Source organism: Nematolebias whitei, chromosome 2 (genome assembly GCF_014905685.2).
Source record: "Nematolebias whitei isolate Nwh7 chromosome 2, NemWhi1, whole genome shotgun sequence".
NCBI lineage: Eukaryota > Metazoa > Chordata > Actinopteri > Cyprinodontiformes > Rivulidae > Nematolebias > Nematolebias whitei.
The window spans coordinates 2,474,287-2,492,622 of NC_056499.1; positions in this window are offsets into that span (position 1 = coordinate 2,474,287).

An 18,336-nucleotide genomic window follows, 5' to 3' on the forward strand; every position below is an offset into this window, starting at 1 on the left:
CACTAAAGATGTATCACAACATGACAAGACTGACTGGTTAATCTGTTAACGTCACTTCTTTAATCTTAATCCATCTTGTCTTTAACATTCTGTTAATTTTTGCAGAATTCAGAATATTCCAGTATTTAAAAAGTCATATTGCTTGTTGATTGAATAAGACTATTGTATATGATTATGAGGATGATGTTGTATATTAGAAAATTAATAAATTTATTTATTCATGTATTAGGGTGCTGGAAAGCAACAAGTCCAGTGAAAGTTCTTGATAATGTTTTTTGTTTAAGTGATATGTTTAAATGGGTAAAAAAAGATATTTATGTTAATTTCCAGTCAGCAGAACAAAATAGAACATGTTTTGTGACGGTGAACATTAAAATAAAAATAATAAACTGGACATCTGAGCAGCTACTGGACCATCCTATGTTTATTCATGAATACATGCTTTGAATAATTTAGAGCCATCATCATGAGACCATGTCGGACAAGATGGAAACAAAAACATGAATAAAATAAAAAGTAAATTTACAGTATAGAGTTGTACAATCAGCTCAGAGAAGATGTGCATTAAGTAAAACAATAAAATAAATCAAAGATAAGATATTCAGCTATTGTGATGATTATTTCAGATCAAAACACTTCAGTTCTTCACCAACTTGACCAAAGGGAGGGGGGGGGGACACGTCTGTGTCTCTGACAGTTTGAGGGGGGAGGATTGGAGACAGCGGGGGTGGGGGGGGGAGACACGTCTGTGTCTCTGACAGTTTGAGGGGGGAGGATTGGAGACAGCGGGGGGGAAACGGAGCGCTCCCTCTGTAGCGTGTCTGTATTGTGCTCTGTTAGCAGCACGACAGTGTCTGCAGTTATCGATGGGGGAGGGGGCAGTTCTGTTGGCGGGGCGCTGGGTTCTGTTGGCAGGGCGGGGCGCCCCGCTTGTATAATGGTAGGGAAACATTCAAATACTGTATATACTTGTACACATCAGCCACACACCAAAAAGGAAGTTGGCCCATTGTTTTTTTTTTCCTCCGTCTCACAAGGTTTAAATATAGATGTGGCGGCCATCTTGGATTTTGTTGTGGGAACCCAGTTTTCAAGAGGAACCATTCTTGCATCAAGATGCAGCCACACACCAAAATGAAAGTTGGTATCTCTGGGGTTGAGGGGGGGGCAGAGGCAGGTCAGCCAACCCGGGACCCGAAAGTCCCAGGCTCGATCCCCAGCCACCAACATGCCGTGGTGCCTCTGAGCAAGACACCCAATCCCCATATGCTCCCCGGCACCTACAGAGCTGCTCCACGTGGGTGTTTCCCAGGTGTGATGGGTTCAATGCAGACAACTAATTTCACCATCGTATGGTGACAACACACAGCACTTGTACTTATTTTTCAAAGTATCGCACTCACAACATTCACAGATGAACGGATGGAGAGTATTTCCAAGTCCTCCTCCTCACTCTGACATCGGGCACAAAAATGGATTGTGCACTGTCTGTAACCTAAAAAGCTTTTTATTATTATTAAAGGAAGGCATGCTGCACGATCCCCTTCTCAAAGGATGATGGCACTCCGGTCTCCACAACCTAAACAACTTCTCATAAACGGTTCACGTGAACTTTGAACTTCCTTTAGTGTCAAATCAGCCACGACACCCGGTCCGGTACTCTCTTAGAACTTCCCAAATAGTTTTTTTCTGCAGTTTTCCACATTCTGAAAATGTTATTCTGCACTTTTACAAGGATCAGTAAACTTGCTAGATCTAATTATATTTCAGTTTCGGTCAAACACAAAACTGATTTCTTTTTTTAAATGTGCCATTTCTGCTGTTTTTAGGCAGGAGGACACCTGGAACCTTCAGCAGACCAGTACCAGTGACAATGACACAAGCGATTCACAAACTTGTTAGATTTTAACAACAACAACAAGAAAGAACAAATAAACAAACCAAAACTTGCTCTCATGACTGACAGCGTTGAGGTTGAACATTGCAACTGTAACTGTGGTCTGGTGATTAGTGGTTGTATCGTAATGACCCACAGAAAGTTTTGGAGCCAGAATGTCTCCCACTACAAAAACAACATGTTGACCTGTGAAGATAATGTCACACTTTATTTTGTAACTTCACGTCCTGTGTTTGCCATAGAAAACTAGAACATATTAGAATTAAGATTTGTCAGCATGATGGATTAGAGATAAGTTGCTTCACAGCAAGACGGTCACGAGTTCAGTCCCTGGTTTGGACCTGGGGTCTGTCTGGGTGGAGTTGCATGTTCTCACGTTTGCATGGATTTATTCCGGGTACTCTGGTTTCCTGCACATGTTTTTGGTCTGTGCAGGAAACCAGAGTACCCGGAGAAAACCCACGCAGCACGGAGAGAGCATGCAACTCCAGACCCAAGGTCGGGATTCGATTCGGCGACCTACTCACTGAGTGGCAGCAGCTCTACCAACTGATCCACCATGCCGCCCACACTTTAAACATTTATTATTCAATTATCTTGCTGTTAAATTTATGTGCATGTTTAAAAGCATCTAAAAGAAACCTCTTGACACTTTGTAGTGCGAGTGTAGAAATGTTGTCGTGTGTGACTTCAGTGAATCTCCTCTCAGCCTCATTAACATTTTGAATCTGGAAAAAGAGCTTCACCGTTTTCAAAAGTTATCAGAGGAACATAAGTTTGTCTCCAGCATAACATTTGTTTGCACGTGGCTGACCCAGAAGAAAACTTATTTTTCTTTCTTGAACATTTTGACCAATTTTTGAGATGAATAGATTCATATTTAAAAGTTTACGTGGAAAATTTCATAAAAGTTCCAAAAATCTGTCAGAACTTTTTGCACAACAGCTTGAGGGCCTTGTAGCCAACGAGTCAGTCTCACTATCTTTATAATAGCAGAAATGTTCCTAATAATTTTACTTTGATAGCTTCCACTTTCCCAGTTTTCCATATTATAGCTGGAGGAAACCTTCAGCTGAAATCCTCAGTGACACATCCACACAGCTATTAGGAGAAAATGGCAGCTCATCAGCAGCTTCCCGTGCTTAACGGTAAGATGCATTAGGTTACGGCTGTCAGAACCTCTGACTCTTACAAAGTAGAGCTCAATGAGAAGGACTGAACTTTTCTTATGAATTAGAAATGTCATATTAGAGAGAGCAAATTAATCGTGACAAAGAATTCATGCTTGAATCTAATATTTAAACGCTTTACCTTTTAATGACTAATTATTCACAAAGTCTTGCTGCAGGTTTTACAGACTCAAAGGACGACACGAGACACGGCTCAGCCTTCATTTTAATAGTTCAGCGTTATCAATACATTATACGTACGCTTTCTAAAGGCTTGTGGTCATAAACGTAACTTGGAAAGCTTTGATTTATCATTTTTAATGCTTACAGAACAGGAAGGACTGTTATTAATAAGAGAGAAGTAAAAGCATGAAGTCAATGATGGAAATCATGAAGAAACGTAACAAACAAGAGTATGTTGCTTTAAATCCATCACTGAACCAAATAAGAAAGAACAATAACATTTGTTCATCTTCCTTATAAATAAGGCATACAAATAAATGTAAAGCCCTCACCATGACACATGCAACATATTTTAACTCGTATATTAATTCATCATGAAAGGTTTTAAAACAAAAGTTGTTTCAACATAAAACCCATCTGTCTGTCTGCAGCCAGACATTCACTGAGGAACCAGAGTCCTGATCCCAAACAAGCAGCCATCAGACTAATGTTCATTATTCAGAGGTACACTTCATGTCATTATAATAAAACTATTCTGGTGGAACAGGCATTTTGCAACTTGAAGAAAACTGTAGTAGGAAGGACGTGAAGAAACAAGGAAAGTTTTCGTGCATGTCACTGACCGTGTAGATGGCAGGAAACACAGAAACATTTACTTCAGTTAGTGTGAATGTAAAAACACTTGTAGCCCTCTCCGTGCCTTGCAGTTAACGAACTTTTCCTGAAACTGCATACGACCGGCAGAATCTCTGCTCAGTTTGCTAAGTTTAGATTTATTGCTGCAAATCTTATGCTGTGCTAAATGCGCCCTGTTTCTGAACCACTTTGGCCTTGGTTGTCCTCAGGCTGTTTCTGTGAGTAGCAAGTTGGTCATCTGGCCTGCAACATTTGATTGTTGTACCTGATTGATTGTTTTGGATGGGTGTGTTTGCACATATTTAAAGTCTACATCTGAGATTACAACAGGAGGTTGTCTTGAAACACAGCAGTGAAGGCACTCGTGGGACAGATCTGGTTGACAGACCGTAGACTGATGAAGTCCTCTGGACACAATTTAACCTTTTTTTGTTGTTATCTACCTGGATGATTGAGCTTACGGTTTATTTTTTGTTATGCTATTATGGTACTTTGACATTCTTATTCATTAAGATAATCTCTGAATATCTTTTCTTTAGATAACTAGAACATTTAGATTTATTTTGAATAATACTGAAATTTACAAGTGGATGTGTTGCAATCTAAAGGGGCTGTGGGGAAAAGTGCCGTGACAGTTGTTCTTGAAGTGTTGTTGATTTATGAATTAACGGTTTTGTTTATTACAATAAATTTAATGTAATTGTTGTGTTTTTGTCCCTTTTTTACAACCTCAGCCTGTCTAGTTTCATGTTTTTTCTCCTGCCAAGTGTTTTCTGTCCTGTCAATCACTCAGTTCATGCGCCTGCACCATGCCTGCTCTCCCTGCCTCTGCAATCAGCTTCACTCATCACACCTGTGTACCGCCCCACTGAAGCTCCCTGTTCAGCCTCATTCAGTGCCAGATTCTCAAACCTCTCTGAGCAGTACAAATCCAGCACTTCTTGTCTTTGATTCCTGCCTAGTTCTGAACCCACGCCTGTTTTCTGACTACCCGACCAGCCTGCTCCCTTTTGGATTTTGTCTGCTTCAATCCTCTGCTTGAGTTTAGAAACATTGTTTAGAATATATATATGTGTATGTGTAGTATAGTATAGTATAGTATATATATATATATATATATATATATATATATATATATATATATATATACTATACTAAAATAAACTACTACTTACTTCTTGTACTACTATTCCTACTTCAGGGTACTGATCCCCCGTGATAAATAAATAATGTGGAAGCAATGAGAGACTTGTACACCAAAGCCATTTCAACTGTTATACAGGGAAGACATACTAGTTTAAAAATATTTGTTTATATCTTAGATCCTTATTACTGTTTTTTGTTACACTTTATATTTTTGCTATTGTTGGGTGTAACTGGGACCCTGAGTGCATAATTTTGTTCCACCTCATGTACCACATGGTAAAGTGACAATAAATCTATTTGAACTTGAACTTGAAAAGCTCGGTCTTTCTCCCTAGATAAATCATGTCTCATGATGGTGTAAAAAAACAAACAATCAAACAAAGTAAACCTGTCTGAGCATTTATCTGGGTTTAATTTAGTTTAACTAAACCAAAGAGGTCAGGATGCTGATGAGCAGTTACTCTGAGCAACCAGTAATTGCTGCTGTCATCCCTTTTCAATTCTTTGTTATTGGAACATGCTCAAATCTCTCCCACAGCATTTGGCCACAGGCATTACCCATCTCAGTCATGCCATCAATGTAACATTCACTCTCACATTCATGGCCACTTCAGTTGCAATTTATGCACTGACGTGCACACAGATCAGCAGGAAGGCTTGATGCCACTGAGTGTAATAGTCTTTGAACAGATCAAACTCTTATAAAGTTTTCTGATGCTACTTTGTAAACATAATTAAACATGCTACAAATGAGGTTGTAGCCAATACGTACAGATGGGTGAGATTTCTAAATTAAAAAGGAATATGTGGTGTTGGAGGCTGGCAGGTGGGTAATTGATGAGTAGATGCTGAAGTGGTTGATGCGGAGCTAATATGCACTCAGAGGAGGGACTGCAGACACGAGAGGAGTCTGAAATCTTCTGACAGTTGACAGAGCTGAGACCCGTTCAGTCACACAAATGAATGGTGCTCATACAACCCTGCACATTAATGGGCAACTCCTCGCTAAGCTAAGCTTGGGTCTACAGTGTTCTTCAAGTTCAGCATAGAAATACATTTTTGACCAGATCAAACTATAGATTTTGTTGTTTTACAGGAAATAACAGTTAAACACAGGAAACAGCAGCAACACTGTGGGAAGGAGTGTTAAACTATACAGTAAAAGAAAAACCTGCATCTCATGACCAGTCCAAACCTGTGGTACAAGTACCACAGCTGATACTCGAGATTCCTTTAGTGCCTTTAGTGACGCAAAGAATACACTTTGTTAAGCCAACTATTTACAAGTTAGTTTTATCTTCATCATCTCCCTTCTGCAGGGGTCACCACAGCAAGCAAACATGCATGAACAATTGTTTTTCACCGGATGTCCTTCCTGCAGCATCCTGACTTTAAACTTGCATCCTTAGAATTACAAGACTAACGCACAGCCATCATGCTACTGCAGCCAACTCTTTACAAGATCATTAACAGTTTTAAGCTTAACATTAAAAAATAAAAATAATAGAAAGTGAAAAATACATCTATCTTTACCTTCTTATTCCTGTTCATTTCAAGGGGGGTCACTGGTGCCAATGTCCAGCAGTCACTGTGTGAGAGGCGGGGGACACTCTGGACAGGTCTCCAGTCCATCACAGGGACACATGGAGACAAACAACCATTCACTCTCTCTCTAGGGACAATTTAGAGTTACCAGTCAGTTTAACATGCATGTTTTTAGCCTGTGGGAGGAAACTGGAGTACCCAGAGAAAACCCACGCAGCACAGAGAGAACATGCAAACTACACCCAAAAAGGTCCCTGGACCAGGATTTGAACCAGCAACCTTCTTGCGGAGAGGCAACAGCTCTACCATCTGAGCCACCGTGCTGCAAGTGAAAAAACAAAAACAGATACAGTAGTCCCTCTCTACTTCACGGATCGTTTTTCACGGACTCCCTCTATCACAGTTTTCAAAATAAGATTGGACATGACAGACAATTGGCTGCTTGATAGATAATCCGCATGATCGGCATGAAATTTGTATTCAAAATGAATTATTTCAAATTATTTAGCACCTACTGCACCTTTGTGCAGCCCACACTGCAGGAGAAACTTCCTCCTGCAGCTCCTCCTCCTTCCTCCTCTGTCGATCTCCATTCTGCAGCGGAGAAGTGAGCGCAGAGTGCGCTGGAGTGCGCTGGAGTGCCTGGGTGGAGGCAGGAAGCTGAAATCATGACGTCTGTGCTCTTTTAGAGCAGTTAGAGCTCAGAAACATTGTTCAGGATGTTGTGTAGAGGGGTGAAAAACATGTTGCAATAAGGGAATGAAAACACTAAGTATAAAATTAGCACCTTAACATTATTTTTCCTTTTCTATCCGTAATTTCTCATTGTAAAAAAAAGTGCTTTAGTGTTGTTTCAGTTATTCTGTGCGATTCCACATGCAGCCACTAGGGGGCGCGAGTCACGTGGCTGCGTAGAGAAGTTTGGGCGGGAACACAGAAGATAAACCTTCCTGTTAGATGCTAATGGAAGCTCCACTGTGTCTCATCTTTTCTGTGTCACAGGTCAGTAAATGTGTATGTTAAGGCATGTATATTGTCTACTTTTAAGTGATGAAGAGGTTATTGAATTGCAAGTCAACTAGTGAGTCACGTTATATGGTTTGTGATTAGTTTTGTGTAGAAAACACGACATATTTCTGGACGCTAATTAATGCTAATGCTAGCGGACTTTGTGTGTTGAGCTAACGAGCTGAGCAACAGGACTGAATTCACTTTGCACTTTTAGAAACTGTTCACACACAAAGGGCATTGTTTGGGCTCTTTATTTGTAAAATGGACATTTCTTTATGGGTTATTGAAGAAACAAATGATACTGTTATGGCATTAAGTAATGGCTGCATGTGTGAAGCAGACAGATTAATTTAAAGGAGCATTGCACCTTTTTACTCATGTAGTTAAAGATTACAGGTTCTTTTGTGTTGAGAGAAAAGTTGCTGTTAGTCTGTGAAAACAGTGGATACAGTTAAACACTAACATGTTTAAATATTAAAGTATATTTGTGCAGAATAAAAATAGGTAAAAATACAAAAAGGTCTGAGAAAAAGGGACCAGGTATTTATTGACTAAAACACTGTAATATGGTTTAGAGAATTAAAAGCCATCTGTGAATAGATTTTGTTATGTGATAAAATGCATGTTAAAAGAAGCCTGGTTTGGTTTAAAGGGATATGGCCATGTGTGATTTACTGAATGGAAACTATTGCTGATGGTTGACCAATGTTCTAGTGGCTACTTAAGGAGCACCAGTGAATCATGATGGAGACAAAAGATGCAAAGCAGTTAGGGAATCTGAATTACGTGATCTCTGTTTTGTATACAGATATGGGTCTGTAAATGAGCGAAGGCTGCAGTGATCGTGGTGGCGTTCTCAGCAATGAATTCATGGAAAAATCAAATGTCAAACCGCACCCTTCAACAAGGGTCAGGTGTCTCTTTGGATTTCAGTGGTTTCCCCTGAATCAAACCAAAACAGTTTGGAGACGAGGGTCAAAAGCCAGGCAGACACTGACATATGTCACTCAAGATCTCATCTCGTTGTTTAGCCCAGGGGATAAAAGTGAAGACTGTTAAGATGATCCAGTTTATTTAGAGATCAAAGCATCTTTAGGTTTGATGTTGAACCTTTTGGGACACATTCTCAGTTGTGAAACTTACGTCTTTTTAACGTTTCGACCATCGTCAAAGGACGACTCGCCTGAGGATGATCTGGCCATGTTTTACTTCCTTTAACCAGTTGGGTTTGTTGAAGGATTGTGGCTAGGATAAAGAAGTTAAATTAGTTTTGAAGTTAAAGTTGGGCATTTAAGTATATTGGTCAGTTTGCTTGTTTATGTCAGATACCCCCATTTCAATGTTATTTTTTCCTTTTTTAAATTTCAGGACAAAAAAATCTTTGCCTGAAGCAGTGCATGTAAATATAAAATCTGCCAGTGACAGCTGACAGTCAAGGTTGTATTTTTAAGTGATGAATCTGCCACTGTTCTCAACACTACAAGGACTACACAGCAGAGTCTGGACGGTCATTGCAGTCATCAGGATGTGCTTCAAAAAGTCACTTCAAAATCAATCGATAGCATTGATGGGTCGTTGTCAAACCATTTGACATTAAACAAAATTGATTTATTAAATCTAGTGTAATCTAGTCAATCTCACATTTAGCAACAGGAGAACCCAATGTGATCAATTGTATTCTTATTTAGATTTGAAAAAAGAACAGCATTAGGTCAGAGTTGCATTGCTTAAACCATTCAAGCCTCTTTGGGGATTAGATGAGATTAAATAACCCAGAGAGAGTCGCTCATTCAGAAGGTGTGCAAGACTCCAACAAACAAAGAGGAGTGAAGAAGGAGGCAGGTAAAGAAAGTGAACAGGTTCACTAAATAGACTGAGGGCATGAAGAATCTTCACAGAAATTCAATATAAAAAAAGTTTTGTCAGTGCACCATGTCTGGTGTAGTTTGTCAAGTTTCCAAGTCTCAACAATTGCAGGGAACCATTCTCTATACTAGATGCACCTACTGATGTCTAAAATTAAATGATGCTGGCAGTGTGGCTCAGTGATGCATTTCAGCGTGAACCTTTATCTCTTTAAAGGGTCACTTTACAAAACGAGGCTCGCACATCATATCATTCAGAGGAACTTTTTTTTCACTTAAGTGATAAAAAAGTAACAGTGCCTACATAGAAGCTGCTCTAATCTTTTAAACATAAAATGCACAAAGTAAGCATTTGAAAGTCACTTCTGTTACAACATGTCATCCAGCTGAGAGGATAAGGTGAAACAGCTTTTACTTGACTAAACCCACTCTTGAAATTCTGTGTCAAGAAACTAACAATTTCAAAAGTCAACAAAATTACTCTGAACAACAATAGAAGGAAAAAGAAACGGTTTGGCTGATCCAAAGCATCCCATCTGAAGTCACAACAAACAATTATAAGCCATTCCTGCTCCTGACGTGCCTCTGTTGTGTCCTTTGTGTTAAGATGAAGGTGGAAACGGGCGGTCAAGGTTGACGTGCCACTCAGTTGTTTTTGAGCAGGCAGTTGAGGCAGTCACTAAACTGTTGTCACTCCGCTGATTCTGTGATGGCCACTTTGTATTACCTGAAGTGAACAGTGGTGCTTCAACGCAGACCACTTTTTAAATCAATATGGCCCAACCACTTTGTAAGAAGAGTATAGCTTTTTAAGATGCTGAACCTTTGGCCAAAGTTTCTTTTCTTGTTCTTCTTTGGGTTTTTTTAGGCATACATAGTTTATCATGGTTTAAAACATATTTTAAGGATCATTTTAAAAGCTAGACTCAATTGTCCAACCAATCACTGTAAATTAGGCCATTTTTGTCCTCTGTCGCTGAGCGAAGGAGAAGAATTGGGAATACTCCATCCATCTGTTTGTCCACCCATGCATGTTGTGAGTATGATAACTTGAAGTTTAAGTGCAGTACCAGCTTCCATTTTGGTATGAGGCTACATCTAAAGCAGGTGTAAGAAAGATTCCTTTAAAAAATCGGGCTGCCACGTCAAAATCCAAGATAACTGTCCCCATAAATGTCACTGCATGTTGAGAGCATGATAACTAGAAACTTCAGTAAAGGAGGTTGGCTTGACACACTGCAGTGAAGGCTACCGATCTGGCTGGCAGGCCGTAGACTGAGGAAGTCCTCTGGATGGGGGATGGAAAGTTTATCACTTAAAGAAACTGGGCCAGAGGGCAAGATTTAAACGTTTTTGTTGTTATCTAACTGGATGATTGAGCTTACAAACTTTTTCTGAATCACTTCGGCCTTGGTTGTCCTCAGGGTGTTTCTGTGAGTAGCAAGTTAGCCATCTGGCCTGAAACATTTGATTGTTGTACATGACATGATTTAACCTTTTTTGTTGTTTTTGAAGTAAATGATGTGCAGCTGCATCAAGGTGAAAGAAAAGTTCCTTTCGAGTTTTGGGTTGCCATGTTAAAATCTGTGATAGCTTCCACTATATATGTTTATATGAAAACCTTGTGGGCTGCATAACTGGGTTGCCACGTCAAAATCCAAGATGGCCACCATCATTTAGTGAATCAGCCATCCCAGTCATTTGAGGAAACTATGCTTTCTAGTTTTTCTATTGCTTAAAAGTATTGTTTCCTCAGTTGATTAGGGTGGCTCTTGAGGTAGTCAAAGATTAATCTATGGTGGCCAAGGCCACCAGTGGACACCCCCTGGCTCTGCCATTGCGTTTGATCTTAAATAAAATTGCTCCCTCCACCTGCCAGGATCTGTCACTACTGTGCATCGATGAGCAAAACGAAAAATAAAGACGTACCTCTGTTCTTATACAGTGTCCCACTTAAATATCTTGCACAAAAAATTTTAAGGTTTACTTGCATTCCCTGTTAAATGAAGGTCCAGAGAAACGCTCAAAAACCACAAACCTCTATTCCATTCTCTCAGTGATGAAGGACATCAGCGTTCTGCGTTATTCTCATGGAAAACAGATTTCTCCGATGTTGCAGTTGAAATTTGGACCAGTCGAGTGGTTGATGGGTTTGTAGTTCACTCATCCCATTTTGGAATATACTGAGAGTTTCTGTTTAAGCTGCAGTTAAGTTTTGGAGAATAAAAACATGATGCAGGTGTGTGAGGGATTAAAAGTGGACTGACACATATTGATGCAACTTATCCTTGCATAGTTTAAGATAAAATCCACAATGACACTTGAGTTTCCTCTTTTGTTCATGTATACCCTTTTTTAAATTTTTACAAAGATCTTACAAAAAGATTTGAAGCTCTCGACCTTTGACCTCTCTACGTGGCTTTAAGAATCTGTTGGACTCCTGGCAGGGACCAATGCTGACATGTTCCTGTTTTTAGTTTTCTACATTTTAGCCATCTTATTTGTAAAAAATAAATCTGTATGCCTTTTTCTAAGTGTCTGTTGTTGCTGTTGTCCATTGTTGTCATCACTCTTTGTTAAATCAGGTCTCTCCTGTAAATGAGTCCTCGAGGCTCAATGAGATTTACCTGGAGAAATAAAGGTTGAATGAATTTTGCTGACATCACAGCTTGATTTCACTGTTTCTAAAATACTTCAAACTATTCCTATGACCTCTGTGAAGGAGAATCAGGTTTTCATATCATCATCAAAACGCCAGTAATGTTTGGTGTTTTTTGTTTTTTAGTTTTTTTATCCAGAAAGTATTTTCTGTCACACAGAGGAAAACAAATTGTGTGTTTTTTCCGCTCTGTGATTCTGGCCTTGAGGTGAAGCCATTCTCATCTCAGCCATTTTTAAAAGTGATCTTGATGTGACGGGCAAACAGGGTGTCCAGGGTGCTTCATAATGGGTTCAAACCAGAGAGCAGGATGACAATAAAACTCCTCCAAGAGCAAGTCTATGTTTTGTCAAACAGATGGGACACAGTCTGACTGATGATCTGGCAGGTCCTGAGGCTCTGATGAGACCATCACAGTTACCGATACACCCACAAACACACATAAATCAACTTACACGCACCTACAGTCTCCCTGATAACTGCTGTCTTCCTCACAGCTCATCTCATCCTTGTATCTTACAGTCCCAGAAGTGAGTGCGTGTGCGTGCGGGCGTGTCTATCTTTGTTTCGTATCTGCCTGTCCTAACGCATGAGTGACGTTCCAGATATATTTATATGTCTTTCCTCAGTGAGCAGGAGAGGTCAGTCGGTAGATTTAAAGCTACACAGGTGGAGATAAGAGGAGCAGTGACAGAGCCACCCAGTCAGGTCCCGTTGGAGAGACAGTCAGTCAGAAAGGCTAGAGGAAGTGTGTCCATATGGACGTCTTCTCTGTCAAAGCCACTCAGCCGTGCACTCCATCATCACGTAGTAGTGCACGGTTACCACTGTTCTCCAGCCTGTGTCCTTAAATAAGCCATAAAACCGTTTGCACAGAGCTCCTAAAGCGAGGACACAGCCTGAAACTTGTTGATTACAGTAAAGACTGCATGACTTTGTCACAGTCTGGATTCATCTTTTTCATAGGATGTCACATAAATAGTTAATGGGCAGTTGCTGCTCATATCTTTCATCCACACAAAAACACTGTCAGCTTTCAGAGTGTATTTTTCACAGGGACACAGTCAGGTGGTCTTATGTGTCAGCAACAAAATGTTACCTTTTTAAACTTGATCTTACTGTGGTCTCATGTGAACAAGTGATTTTTTTTATCTTGAGGATATTATTGTATACTTATAACAGGTATTATATAATTATACTCTGGAGGATATAATTTTTTGGTATTAAGTTACTTTTTAATTATTAGTAAAACTGTTTTGAGTGAACAGTATGTAAATAAACGTTTCCTCATTAGACCAGCTGATATCTATTGTTGTAAAGTTATTGATTCTTGACTAGAGAAAACAATCAATTTAACTTGGCAGTGATTGGTTTTAATATTGACTTTTTAAAATTTTGATAGAATAATTAAAACTCTTAAATATGGGTGCCAACTTCAAAAGTATTGTGCCACTCCACTTTTTAATTTTTTTTATTGTGCCACTCATTTTCTGTATGCACACACGTGTCTCCATCACTTGATCCTTCATGGCAGCTTGCCTGCATCCTCCAGCCGACATTAATCCTTTCTCAGCTTTACATTCTTCAAATCAATGTGACAAAGCATAGAAAATATATGGAGGAAATAGAAACTGTCTTATCCTGCATGTATTCAGGTTCAGGGCGGTGTAGTGCTGTATATTGGCTTCAGTTTCACTCGGGCTTGAGCACACGTCTGCTCGGCTTCAATTTGTTTCAACCTTTTTCTTGTGTTTTATGTGATTAAGGTGACAGTTGTACGAGTGACGGGTTTAAAAATGCCAGCTACTCCGCTGCAGGGCATGCACGAGTAAATGTGCTCCTGATCAGTCGTTGCTATGTTACCGTTGAAATAACCGTAGGAGGGTGACATGGAGTTAAACTTCAGGGGGTGCTCAGTTCTTTTAAAGCCTTTTTCTGCCCCAAAGATTCTTTTTGGCTCATGTTGAGGTCTAAGGGAGCGACGACGGTAGGCGGTGGTGACAAAACATCAAACTGCTTTGGATTGTGCTTGAAAAATACCGTACAATTTGCAGAGTAGATTTTATTTTTACTTTATCTAATTAAATGTAATATTTCAGCTAGGCAGTCTTTTAGAGGCATATTTTTTTAATTCTGTCTCATTGTCTACAGATGTTAATTATTTTGTTAATGGGGACATTTTTCTTTATATCCAATTAGCAAAAAAAAGATGTATGACCTACACATCTTTTTAGAAGTACACTATTTTTTAAGATTTACAATACTCGTATAAACAGACAACAGCGAGGAGCTCAATGTCCCTCGCCTAAATGTGGGTTAGCAGGGCCCCCACCTTGGAGCTGGGCCTTGGGGGCGGTGGGGGTGTGGCTTGCTTGGTGACAGGACCTCTACCCATGGGGCCTGGTGAGGCTCGACCCAAACGAGCTACATGGGTCATCTTCCTGAGGGCCCACCAAACACAGGGGGACCATATGGGGGGGCTTGGTGCTCTGACTCTGGTTTACCAAAAATGGCTCTTGGGATCAAGAAAAACAGTCATTTTGATGAAGACTTCTGTAATTTAAACATGATCATTTCTCCCCCAAAGCAACACAAGCGCCCCTTTAATTTGTGATGAAGCAAATGTAGAGCTGGAATCAGCTGCGTTTTGTTTAGATGACAGACTTTGTGGATTTATATGATGTGCATAATAACAGAATTATCTCCAGTTGTTAGTCAGAAAATACACCCTAATCCTGTGAAAACCATCTGGAAAAACATTCTCAATGCAGCCGGCACCCACACAGAGCTCACGTTATTATTTTGCTGATATTTTTATCACCTTTTTTCAAATTACCTAAATCTATTTTCTGTTTTGTATCTATTGAATGGAACTCCTGACTTTGCATTTTTACACACCATTTCACTAAATCCTGTTGTTGCCAGCCTTAGTTTGTGTTACACTTGCAGGTAAAAAAGATTGTAGTGGTTTGTAGTGGTCTGCTGTTTGTTCGTGCTGGCTGGATGTGCTGCAGTTGCTCTTTGTGTTGGTACGACTCCCCGTTGTTCGCCTGAACGAAACACAACCTTCAGCTCTTTTAACATATAGATGCAAACTTGTAAGTTGGTGTGTTACAACGAGCTTGGCTAGAATGATCAGTTTGAGCTTTCATTTGTGATGAAGGAGAGCAGCTTCACAAACATTCCTCCTCAATTTTAATTGAGAAAAAGTAAAACAGCCCCAAAAATGTTACTTACCGGTACTCTCATAGTTTGTACCCGTAATGCACAACACGGTCCATTAAAGACATTAAACTATAAGTTATATTAAAGTCTCTCTTTATTTTAAAAGAAGAATGAAAGCTTTTTAAGGACATCCTTGTAAAAGAGATTATTAATCTCAATGGATTTATTCTTAGTAAAATAAAGGTTTAAATAAATAATATATATTTCATCCTGTTGATCAATCGTGTTTGTTGCTGCTGCACATGTGAAGCTGTCACCTTAAAGCGTAACACAATAAACTTATTTCTAGTATTCAGTCTGACTGATGGAAGAATTCAGCAGATCCTTTCGTTTCTCTAGATTTTTTTTTTTTTAAGAAAGCTGTGTTTGTGTTGGGTGGGGTGTGGGTGGGGGGGGTCTGTCACACTTTCATGAACTGATCACTGAACCACTTTAATGAAACTCTCAAAATGTAATCATTGTATATGTTCTAAATTAATCAACTGAAGTCAACCCATTTCAAGATGGCTGCTACAGCTAATCAACCTAGGCAGAAACAAAATCATCCATCCATCCATCCATCCATCCATCCATCCATCCATCCATCCATCTTTACCCACTTCTTCTTTTTTGGTCACTGTGTGAGAGGCAGGGGACACCCTGGACAGGTCTCCAGTCCATCACAGGGACACGTAGAGACAAACTAGACAAACAACCATACTCTCTCTCTCACCTAGAGACAATTCAGAGTTACCATCAGCCTAACATGCATGTTTTTGGTCTGTGGGAAGAAACAGGAATACCTGGAGGAAACCCACGCAGCACGGAGAGAACATGCAAACTGCACCCAGAAAGGCCCCGGGCTGGGATTTAATCCAGCAACCTTGTCACTGAGATGTGACAGGTCTACCAACTGCGCCTCACACATAAATAACTAGTAACTTAATAATTTTTTAATATATTGATCATAAACTTAGTGTGAAAGTAGCTGCCATCCAACACATCCTACAAGACTCCGATATACACGACGTGTGAAAGAAAAGAACAAGAAGGCACTTTGAATAAAAATAAATTGGCCACTACAATCACTTGACTTATAACTAATTTAGTTGGCTTGAGACATCTGGACATAAAGATTAAAAACAGATAACTAAGAAATATTTTAAACTTCTGCAGCAGTGTAATAATGAAAATTAGGATAAATAACTTCTTTGAGAAATAAGTTTTACTATTAAAAACTTTTAAATGAACTTTTCCCGCCTAATAAAGCATCAACTCCAAAATTGTTAATACAGTAATTATACTAGGCCTGTCGCAATAAACAATAAATCAAGCAAAAGTTGTTATCGTGACAAACCTAAATTATACTGCTGTTTAAATGTACAAATGGAGTTTATGTCGTCTTGCTTTCCTGCTATGTAATTTTAAAACTAATTTGGACTTAACTAACCCAATTAAAAGACCACTTGGAGGTCAGAAATGAACATATTCCTGTTTTTATGCTTCTTAGAAGAATGCATTTAACAAAGTGAGTTTGTTTATTAATTTAAGATCTGTGGACCGTGCCAAAATCCAAATTCAGATCTCTTCAGTGGAACATGCCTCAGATAGGATCAGGTTTCCATCTGAGCTCATGCTCTCGGGCTGTCGATCCGTCTCTTTCCCTTGTATCTTGGTGTAACTTTCCGTTTTTTTCTCACTCACAAAAAATACCAGAGAATAATTGTTTTTTTATTTAGTAAGCTGTATAAAGGAGCGACTAAGCTTCTTCAGCTCACTCAGTAAACTGGATTATCTTTTGTTAATGATAATTACTATTTTCATTAGGTTACAAGCAGTAACTCCCTTCCTTCCACACCCAACAAGGCAGCCCATAATGACCCTTTTAATGAGGCTAATACATACAGTCAGTAGTTCAACGAAAAAACATTTTACTCAGCTTATTCTCTTTGGTTTGACTTTTTTTCTTATAATTATGTACTAATTAACATTTGCTTGAGCTTTTATTTAACAGGCAAGAAAGTGAAGTAAAAAAAAACATTATTGTTTAATGAGATTTGTTTCAAGCTACAATCTGAAGAAAATGTAATATTTTCTCATATTTTATTTTGAGACAGGAGTTGTTTGTGATGGTAAAGATCTCCTTTAAATTTGGTTTAACTATTTTTATCAATATGTGACGTTCCCCACTCAACTTAAGTATGGTTTTAGGACACCTTGAAGGTATAAAAGCCTTTGTAAGATTGCTTTTTAATGACTTTCCATCACTTTTAACTGTATTCAGCCCCACATTTTAGCAGAGAAATTAAAATGTCTGTACGAGCTGGACTCTGGCCTCATGTGTTGGCTGGTGACTTTTTAACGGTTCAGTCTCAGCGAGTGAGGGTCAGCGGGGGGTACTCTAGGATGTTCTTCTACCGGTTCCCCTCAGGACTGTTATTTAACTCCTTTAGTTCATTTTATATACAAACAATTGTTGCAGCAAGTTCCCACAGCGTCGCATTTTAAAGTTTGCTGATGACTCTGTCATCCTGTCCCTTCTGAGCAGTGAGGACCCAGATCCCGGTCCTGTGGTCGAGGACTTCACTGAATGGTTGAGTCCTCCTTTTTAAAGTTAGATGTTTCTAAGACAAAGGAGATGGTCACTGATTTCAGAGAAGACTCTTCAGCTGCAGCTCCTGTGGTGCATCAATATAAACATCTGGGAACTGTTCTTGATGACAAACTGACCTTTGACCTCCATGTGAACTCACTTTGTAAGAAGGTCCACCAGAGAACGTATTTGTATCGGAAGCTCTGTGGTTTAACGTTATTTAAACTTTTATGAAAATGTTTTATTGAGTCTCTTTGAACTTTCACCTTCATCTGTTGCTTTGGACTTTGGACGTTCAAAAACAGGAACAAACTCTCGGGGATGGTCAAGATGTGCAGCAAAACTGCTGGCATAGCCCTACAGAACCTCACTGACCTACAGAACCTCACTGACCTACAGAACATCACTGACCTACAGAACATCACTGA